The following is a 496-nucleotide window of genomic DNA, read 5'->3' as shown; positions in this document are numbered from 1 at the left end:
CTTCGGCCTCTTTCACATTTCTTGCAAGTTTTTCTTGGGAAATCTTTTTCCTTCCTTCCAGCGTCGATCCCAAAACGTGCACAAGCTGCAAACTCTGCTCAGCTTTGCATCATTTTCAGCCGCCAGCAAGCAACCGACCAACCACCAGAGCGGACGGACGGGACGGACGGACGGACGGACGCCCCCCCCCCCCCCCCGGGATTCTCCAGCATCCCCCAAAACAACATTTGCAATATTTATTCAGCGCAACACATACTTTCATCCATTTGTAAATGGATACAAATGTGAAGATTTGCACTTCTTGCGTGTTGCCAAACGTTTCCCACGCAAAGTCTTCAATTCCCGACGATGACGCGTCTTTGAGCGCAAATTGCCTCCAGGCTGGTATCGAACATGCAAATGTCTTGTCAATTGCGCTTCCGAATCGAAAGTGTGATGATGACGTCTGGCACGCTCACACGCGTGCTGGGAATTGTGATTGGCAGATGTCCATCAC

Source organism: Vanacampus margaritifer, chromosome 8, assembly GCF_051991255.1.
Source record: "Vanacampus margaritifer isolate UIUO_Vmar chromosome 8, RoL_Vmar_1.0, whole genome shotgun sequence".
Taxonomy (NCBI): Eukaryota; Metazoa; Chordata; class Actinopteri; order Syngnathiformes; family Syngnathidae; genus Vanacampus; species Vanacampus margaritifer.
Note: the sequence above shows the minus strand (reverse complement) of the source record.